This window comes from Octopus bimaculoides, chromosome 4 (assembly GCF_001194135.2).
Source record: "Octopus bimaculoides isolate UCB-OBI-ISO-001 chromosome 4, ASM119413v2, whole genome shotgun sequence".
Taxonomy (NCBI): domain Eukaryota; kingdom Metazoa; phylum Mollusca; class Cephalopoda; order Octopoda; family Octopodidae; genus Octopus; species Octopus bimaculoides.
This window is the reverse complement of record NC_068984.1, coordinates 128,118,545-128,126,841: the sequence shown is the minus strand read 5'-3', so window position 1 is coordinate 128,126,841 and position 8,297 is coordinate 128,118,545. Positions and strand designations below refer to the sequence as shown.

Below are 8,297 nucleotides of genomic sequence, written 5' to 3'. Positions count from 1 at the left end.
GGGGGGGGGGCGATCCTTCAGTATTGGTATCCAGAATGTTGGTATGACAAAACAATGTTATTTACCTCCTCTTTTCAGCGTAGTCTCTTTGTTTTGAGGGAAAGGTGTGTCGGAGAATGGCTACCTGTACCGAAGGATTGACACAAACTCACAAATAGAAGCTCAACTGCTACATTTTTCTAAAGTTAACCCTTTGCCTGAATTGTTCCTCCTATCGTTTGACGTTGGATTTTAGCTAAAGTGGTAGTCGATGTTAAATGAAGATGTACATGTATGTGCGCGCGCGTACACACAACTATCTATCTGTCTGTCTCTCTGTCTGCCTCTGTGTGTGTGTGTCTGTCTATCTCTCCGTCCATCTGTCTGCCTGTCTGTCTGTCTATCAATCTACCTGCACTTATATACTCATATACATACATATATATACATGTATATACATATATATGTGTGTGTGTGTACATTATGTAGTGTATGATGTGGAATATGTATGAATAATGTTTATATTATGTATATTTTCTGAAGCAGAAAAAAAAAACTCTCAGTTTTCTTTTTTTTTTAAATAGTTGCTTAGAGAAATGTCTCATTTTTTTTTTAAACGCATGCATATACAACAAATATAACCAGTACTTTTTAGTACGTAAAAATATTTGCATTTGAAGTGTATAAATATATTTTGTTTTAATTAAATTACATTTTTATCCTAAATGAATTAAAACTTGCAGGGTGAAGGGTTGATAGCTCATACTAAATGGTCTTCATACACCAGTGTTTCCCAAACTTTTCGCGCCAAATTGCAATATCGCCCACCTTTCGGTCAAAAAATGCTCTATCGCCCATCTGTGTAAAAAAAAAAAAAAACCTCGGACACAACCTCCCCAAGACAAAATCGCCTAGCCCCCCCCCCCGTATCATTTGACACACATACTATATCGTAGACTCGTTGCCCTGTTAGTGCCGTTTGGACTAAATATGCGGTTCTTTACAAATCCCTCCTTGTGGCTTTAATTTTGTCATTAGTGTGAATAAAATTCTAACATTAGCTCTATATAATGCAGGCAGATTAACTTTTGGAAACTTGCGCTCTCTTTTACACCTATTTTCATTTCCCCCAAATGAACCATTTATCTGAACTGTCGATGCAAAAGTAATTAATGATTGTATTATAAAGGAAAAGAATAAAACTTTTTAATGAGAACTATGTGTCTGGTGCGATGCAGCTAGTGCAGATACATTCAGTTTCAAACTTGTCGACTTTAGCCGCAAGTCTCCTCATTGTGTCACATCCAGCCCAATTATTTTATGGGAGAGTAAAGTTCCAACATGGCTAAAATCAGATTCAACCAGTTGTGAGGTAGGGAACACAAGCAAAAGTAATTTCAGATGTTTCCACAGACTGGGGTAGGAATTCAATATACTCTGATGGTACCAGAAACCTTCTTTGCCATTACGGCGACATCGCATTGTGGCATCATTATCATTTTGTAATTCTATCAATTCCTCCTGAACGTCATCCTCGCAATCGACCTCAAACGGATTGCTATACCAATTTGGAATATCGTGCAATGATTGTTAATAGTTGCGATATGTAGTTAAATCCTCATCAACCAATTCATCTTTCAAAGAATCAAGTTGTGGAAACTGATGGGACTGACGTTTTGAAATGTTAGTCTTATACAGCACCAATTTCGAAATGAAGGTAGTGATAAATGATTTAAAATCAACGAGAGTTTTTTCTGTTTCCTTGAAATAACTTATTCAAATCATTTAATTTTGTGAATATATCACAAAGGAAAAGCTATCGCACCTTGCGGCCATCAATGAAGCGGATAGTTCAACAAAGCATAAAACATTTTCCTTTTGACAACTACCTCACTTCGGTATGTATAAGAGTTTAGTATGGTCCTCATCATCTCTCAGAGTTGACGGAAAATTCGATCAGACAAGGGACTGGACTTCAATTTGTTCACAGTCTTGATAACTAACTTGTAGTGCATCATTCAATTTATCGTTCATATTTCCCCCCCACTAAATGCTGCTGGTGTGCCAAGCAATGTGCAGTTAGTATCTGGTGGGAAATTTCACGCTTTAGGAGAGATGAAAAACCTCTGTATCTTCCTATCATCGAAGAAGCTCCATCAAACGCACAGGCAAGAATATTACTGAGTGGGATATTATGTTCAAAAAGGAAAGACTTGAGAGTGTGAAAAATAGTTGCACCTCTTGAATCAAGCGGCAATTTCTCTGCGAACAGCATTTCCTCACAAGGTTGAAGGTCTTCACTGAAATACCGAACATATACCATTATCAAACATTAATTCTAGAAATTCGCCCATCGCCCACCTTTAAGGTGAAATCGCCCACCGGTGGGCGATATTGTCCATTCTGGGAAACGATGCACTAACATATATTTTAACATATTTTAGCAGCATAAAATCATTAGGTTTTATTTTTCAGTTTCGGAACTGCACAGATATAGCTGAGTTTCCGACCATATATTTCTGCTGCTGCAGCCCTGGGCTAACCAAATTCTTGTGACTGAATTTGGGTGACAGAAATCCATCGCACGAGGGGGTACTTAAAAGAAACCAGAATTTGCAATATTATTTTATTTACTTAGTTTTACATGTTTACACTTCTATCGCCTTCAAAGTATTCTCCATTTGAAGCAGTGCGTCGGTCCAGACACATTTTCCACTGTTCGAAGCAGTGCTGGAACTCTTGCAAAGTGATGTTTTTTAACACTTCCTTCGTTTTTTTTTTCTTCACCTCTTCTACATCTGCAAATTCCGTAGCACCAGCTTTTCGTCACCAGTGATGACCTTCGAAAAAAAAAGTCCGGATCAATTTCCAACTGTTCTTTCAGTTCACAACACGCATTTAGTCGTGATTGCTTTTGATCTTCCGTAAGCGAGGCACAAATTTTGCTGCCAGTCTTTTCGTTTGTAATTCCTTGCACAAAATTCGTTGGCAGGAGCTCCAGGACGCACCAGTTATATAAAGTTCGTTAATTGTCCTCCAAGATTATTTCATGAATTTTCATGAGGTTTTCATTCGTTTAGGAGGTCGACTGATGCTCTGAACGAGGTTGGTCTTCAAGCGACAAGTGACCATTCCTAAAGCGTAAAAAACAGTCGTAAACTTGTGTTTTGCCCATGGCAGCATCCTTGTAAGCTGTTTGAAACATGACAAATGTTTCGGCCGCTGTTTTCCGGCGAAAGTAGAAGAATACGTACACCCGATGGTTAGGGTTAGGGTTGAGGATTAGCGTCAGTGTTAGGGTTTTTTGTTACGTCGAAAACGGCTGGTGTACGTATTTTTTTTTCTTACCTCCGTCCGTTTTCCCCTGCAGAAAACAGAATTTCACGGAAGCACGCTGTTCTTTCGCTTCAGCCATCGCAAATATATATATATTTTATCTTTTATTTGTTTCAGTCATTAGACTGTTGCCATGCTGGAGCAGCACCTTGAAGTATTTTAGTAGCACGAATCAACCTCAGTACTTTTTTTGAGCCTGATACTTAATCTCTCTTTTGCCAAACTGCTAAGTTATGGGGATATAAACACACCAACACTGGTCGTCAAGCAGTGGTGGGAGACAGACACAAAGACACACACACATACACACGCACACGACGGGTTTCTTTCAGTTTCCACCCACCAAATCCACTCGCAAGGCTGAAGAAGACACTTGCCCAAGGTGCGATATAGTGGGGCTGAACCATAGTTTCCATCAACCAAATTCACTTTCAAGGCATTGGTCAGCCTGGGGCTATAGTAGAAGACACTTATCCAGAGTACAGTTCACTGGGACTGAACTCAAAATTATGTGCTTGCAAAACGGGCTTCTTAGCCACACAGCCATGCCTGTGCTCATTTGAGGAAAGAAAAATTATGAAAGAAGAGAAATATGTTAAAGTATGCTGAACTTCATAACACAAATTTGTTTAATATTTTTGTTTATTTTTTTTATATATAGAAATAAGATGAAATTCATGGCAAAAACGTTCCTTGTACCTGTCCTAATATACTCTTTGTTCATTTGTCATGTGATTTATTTTTTGTTTTTTGCTTCGTTTCATTCATAAGAAGAAAAAAAAAGAAAAGAAAGTAAAGGAAATTGATTGAAATTAGAACATGTAAATCCTGATAAACAAGTCATAGTAAAAATCGAGGGAAAAATATTAACAATTGATTTTTGTTGTTATATTCGATATTAAAAAATGGGATTTTTTTGTTATCTATTTATGTATAATGGCATTATATAAACTAGATGAAAGCAGTGAACCGGCAGAACTGTTAGCTTGCTGAACAAAATGATCTTGTCTTGCCTTTTAATATTTTGACCAAGAAACCTTGGGTAATAGTATTTCACTAGACTTTTGGTTTTCATAATAATAATAATAATAATAATAATAATAATAATAATGATTTCTTTTATTTAATACCAGGGTGAAGAATGAGGGGACATAAAGTATAGGGATTTATATATAATGGAATGATAAAATGAAAAGTATACACAGTATATGTTAGAAGGCAAGTATACATAGTATACGACACTAGAAAAAGAGGGGGGAAATAAAGTGATAGTGATGGGGTCCCACTGATACAGGAGGACCTAGGGATAATCAAGGAACTCTACCATCCAAGATACCCTGAATACCAAGGATGAAAGCCTTCTCCAACTCCTTTCTTCCAACTTGCAGGTCTACATTGAGAGTGGTACCATCCACTTTTGCCATTTTCGCAACACTCACCCACCTTTTCATAAATTCACTCATAGACAGCACTTCCCTCTCCACCCTCACTCTCCTTTTCAAGTGAAACTTGAAAAAGTCAATGAAGGCTTTACCAAGGAGGAATGTTTCTATTCTTTTTCCTTTCACCTTTGTCCAACAAATAATCTCTTTTTCCACTGCTACCAAACAGGAAAACTGCTTTGCCAGCCCGATTAAAGGAGGGTGGCAGGGCAATCATCATTATGAATTCAGCTGATAGGTGGATCTGTCCTACACATGACAGCAGCTGTTCTACATAACTCCACAAGTCAACAATACCTGGACACTGAACGAGTGCATGCAGAATGGTTTCGTCACTTTGCGAGCACCTCAGTGGACTGGGCAACCTTGTATGAGCTCCTTATTGAATAACATTGTCAATGAACAGTTCTTTTTCCTATCACTCTGTCTTACATTTTTACTTTCATGTGTTCAAAGCAGGTTGCTAAACTAACAGGTTAGTTTCTTTTGTAAAATCAATGAAGTGGTCGCTTTTACATATAGTTTAATGTTTGACTTGGAGAGGATTATTGAAGGGGAAGACTTTCTGTCACACGTATACATATTGTTGCATAATGCGCATTAGTATTGTTTATGTTGCCATGCATTGTCAGTTAACACACAACATCTAATAACTTTTACTTGTTGAATCCTCTTTCCTATAAAACCACTATGAAGTGTAGATAATTATATTAAACATCTATTAGTATACAGATACATGAATGCAGTTTTAATTGCAGATCACATTTTTCAGCTTAAGGTTTTTTTGTTTTTTTGTACTCAACAAATCAATGATCTATTGAGGCAAGTGAAATCGAAATTGAACCAAATTCAACGACTGGCACCCATGCCAACCTTTCCTTCATTGGACACTAAACTCTGCTTGCGAAGACCTGTTGGGGCAATTGAAATTGAAATCGAAATTGAACCAAATTCGATGACTGGCACCCATGCCAGTGGAGCGCTAACAGCACCGTCTGAGTGTGATCATTGCCAGAGCAGCTGTCTGGCTTCCGTGCCAGTGGCACGTAAATAGCACCATTTGAGCGTGATCATTACCAGCATCACCTTACTGGTACTTGTGCTGGTGGCACGTGAAAAAACATTTGAGCGAGGTCGTTGCCAATGCTGCTGGACTGGCTCCTGTGCAGGTGGCACATAAAAAAACACCATTTGAGCGTGGCCGTTGCCAGTACCGCCTGACTGGCCCTCATGCCGGTGGCACGTAAAAGCACCCACTACACTCTCGGAGTGGTTGGCTTTAGGAAGGGCATCCAGCTGTAGAAACTCTGCCAGATCAGATTGGAGCCTGGTGCAGCCATCTGGTTCGCCAGTCCTCAGTCAAATCGTCCAACCATGTTAGCATGGAAAGCGGACGTTAAACGATGATGATGATGAATCCTCCCCAAAAATAGCAAGCTATATTATGAATAAAAATAGAAGCCCCAAGCACTTAAAAAATTTTGGTGCCCTCGTATATATGTAATTCAAAATATAAATTTTTATTTTTCAAAATCAAACAAAGCTAACGATAAGATGGAAAATAATGTTTATTTTTGTATACTTCCACTTTATTTATTTGAAAAATTTTCATCATCATCGTTTAATATCCGTTTTCCATGCTGGTATGGGTTGGACGGTTTGACTGAGGTCTGGAGAGCCAGCAGCTGCACCAGGCTCCAGTCTAATCTGGCAATGCTTCTACAGCTGGATGTCCTTCCTAATGCCAACCACTCCGAGATTGTAGTGGGCGCTTTTTACATGCACAGGAGCCAGTCAGGTGGGCCTGGCATTGACCACATTCGGATGGTGCATTTTACGTGCAGGTTTATTAACGAGTTTCTGTCTCCCCCACTCTCTCTCTCTCTCTCTCTCGCTCTCTCTCTCTCGCTCTCTCTCTCTCTCTCTCTCTCTCTCTCTCTTCGTCTCTCTCCTCTCTTTGTCTCTCCCCCCCTCTCTCTCTCTTTGTGTGTCGCTCTCTGGACATTGTGTGACAAATTGGAAACATGATCTTGTCTGAATGAGTCTTTTCTTTACCAATGATTGCAAAACATGTCAAGACTTGTCAAAAAGCATCTACTGACAGCAAGACTTGTTTACCGTCATTGAACATGTGACAATGAGGAAAGTAGGAACTTGCTCACTCACTCACACACATACATTCACATACATATACACATATATCATTATCATTATTGTTTTAATATCCACTTTTCCATGCTTGCATGGGTTGAACAATTTATTTAGGTAGATTTTTTTTTTTATGGCTTAATGCTCTTCCTGCCACAAACCCTCACCTGTTTCCAAGTAAGGTCATATTCGCCCCATGGCCAGATCTGTTTACTGTAAAATGTTGGAAACATGATGGTGACTACACTAGCATAACATTGACACTTGCTTACAACTATCACACAATGTTAAAACAAGGAGACAGCACACACACATCCACACATGCACAGACACATACACATCCACACACACACAAACACACACTTATACAGCTTTTTTTAGTTTCTGTTTACCAAATTTTACTCACCAGGTATTGGTCAACCCATGCCTATAGTATAAAACACCAGCTAATAACATTCATGAGTAGGATTGAAACCTTAATCGTATGGTTCCAAAGTGAGTTTCTTAACCACACAGCTATGTCTGCATCTACACACACAGGCATGTGCGTGCATACATGTGCATGCATACATACACACATGCATGTTAAGGCAGCAAGCTGGCAGAAACGTTAGCACACCGGGCGAAATGCTTAGCAGTATTTCGTCTGCCGCTACGTTCTGAGTTCAAATTCTGCCAAGGTCGACTTTGCCTTTCATCCTTCCGGGGTTGATTAAATAAGTACCAGTTACGCACTGGGGTCGATATAATCGACTTAATCCGTTTGTTTGTCCCCTCTGTGTGTAGCCCATTGTGGGTAGTAAAGAAATAATACACACATGCTTGTGTGCACACAGTTTCTCTACAATGTGAAAAGGAAAGCATATATACAGGCAGGCAAGTTTAGAACTGTTACAATGATAGTATTTCATGGGGAGGTGGTCCAAATGTGCAAGTATTATGTTTCTGGTTGCAGATTTCTGTTGGAAAATTTTTCGGTCCTCATTCTGGCCAGCCAACTGAGATTAACAGTGAGAAAATGAAGAAGTTAGTTGACACCAATCCCAGTTATACAACCGGGATGATTACAGGTATTCTTCAAATATCCGAATCAAGTGTTGAAAATCATTCAGCCTGAACTTAGTTGTGTCAGCAGTCTTGATGTTTCAATCCCACATCATTTGACTGAGGCTAACCTCAGTCAATGGTTTTTCATTTGCAATTTGTTGCAGAAATGAAGAAAACAGTCCTTATTTGAAGAGTATGAAAATTGGATTGTCGGTATGAAAATTGGATTGTTGGTATAAAAATTGGATTGTCTACAACAATTTGACAGTATAAAAAATAGATTGTCTATAACAATTTGACAGTATGAAAAATGGATTGTCTATAACAATTTGACAGTATGAAAAC

General features: G+C 38.8%; 1 protein-coding gene across 1 annotated transcript in view; it reads left to right on the top strand.

Annotated features, from left to right (window-relative positions):
• The window catches only part of LOC106878604 (MTRF1L release factor glutamine methyltransferase), a 36,261-nt gene that overhangs the window by 3,795 nt on the left and 24,169 nt on the right, over positions 1-8,297 (top strand). The window lies entirely within an intron of this gene.